Raw genomic sequence first — 1,508 nt, 5'->3', positions numbered from 1 at the left:
CTTCTTTGCAACGTTGAGGCGCTGCCCATTTCTTCCAGCAGGTGGCGCCAGAGCTGCACATGGTCTTTAGCAGAGGTGATGGTGGAGGTGTGTGTGGTTAGCGTGATTGAGGGCCGTCAGACAGATTGAAGAGGGAGGGACTGGGTTTGTTGTGGTAACGCTGCATCCAAGCATAGAGGAAGTCAAGATGGCACGTCTCTTAAAGATGGGTCCAGGAATAGCCAATGACCCAAGCAATAGGACTTTCCCTCTCTCCCCACCTGTCCCACTCCCAAAGATTTAATGCCCCCACACACTCCAACTCAGCAGGGGTGTCTTGGAAGAGGAGAGCCATTTTCTGTGAACGTGAAACTGGAGAGAGGCAAAGTTTTTCAATTCTAAATAGAACATTTTGGGAGAAACTCAGTCCTGCAGAGAAGCATCAAACTGGGTCAGTGGGAGTTGAGTCTGACTCGCAGCCAAAGCCCTCTCCAGTCACAGCTCACATCCACTCAGCTGCACACGCGCTGCCCACCCCCACCCCACCATGCAGGCCTGATGTTGGAGACCACGAGGAAGGGGATGGGCTCTCAGAGCTTCCCCGAGGTGTATCCCAGGGCCAGAAAGGTGCCCTGTAAGAAGGGCCATCTAGACCCGGGGCTAGGGAGGTTAGCGGGGGACTCAGAAGGATTTCTAGGAAGTATCGTTTTTGAGAAGACAGGGTTCTCACTGTGTGACCCAGGCTGGTCTTGAAGTCTTGACCTCAAGCTATCCTCCTGTCTTGGACTCCCGAGGGGATTACAGATGTGACAACACGCCTGGCTTAGAGAAGCGTTTCTAAACAGGAGAGCTCCTCAGTTATCTGTGGTAGTTTAGAGTGAAGGTGAAGAGATCAAATTGAAGACAAGGAGACCAGTCAGGATGCTGATGTAATCATCCAGGTGAGAGAAGACCTGGGAAATAATTATAGGGATGGGAAAGAAGAAAGTTTGGGTGACTTAGAAATTTTAAATGGCTGGGCTCGGTGGCTCAGCCTGTAATCCCGCGCCTTTGGGAGGCTGAGGTGAGTGGATTGCCTGAGCCCGTGGGTTCGAGACCTACCTGGGCAACTTGGTGAGACCTCAGCTCTACAATAAATAAAAAAAAAATCAACCGGGCGTGGTAACGCATGCCTGTAATTCCGGCTACTGGGAAGGCTGAGGCGGAAGGATCGCCGGAGCCCAGCAGGTCGAGGCTGCGGTGGCCGGGAGCAGCCACTGCACTCCAGTCTGGGCGACAGAGTGAGACTCCGACTCAAAAAAAAAAAAAGAAATTTTAAATGAATTGTTTTTAAAGACAGGACTTGGAAGTTACTGATTAGCGTGGAGGGAGAGGGGAGGAATGAGTGGGCCTCCAGGGACATTATGTCAGAGTCTCTGAGCACACTAGACCGAGGCCAGACCAGACTCCAGGCTCCCGCCTTGCCCAGGCAGCTACAAAGGAGGTGGGACCTGACTTGGTCGCAGTAAAACTCTTTTTTTTTTTCTGAG

Source organism: Carlito syrichta, unplaced genomic scaffold (assembly GCF_000164805.1).
Source record: "Carlito syrichta isolate Samal-C Ts95f unplaced genomic scaffold, Tarsius_syrichta-2.0.1 Scaffold315709, whole genome shotgun sequence".
Taxonomy (NCBI): Eukaryota; Metazoa; Chordata; class Mammalia; order Primates; family Tarsiidae; genus Carlito; species Carlito syrichta.
Note: the sequence above shows the minus strand (reverse complement) of the source record.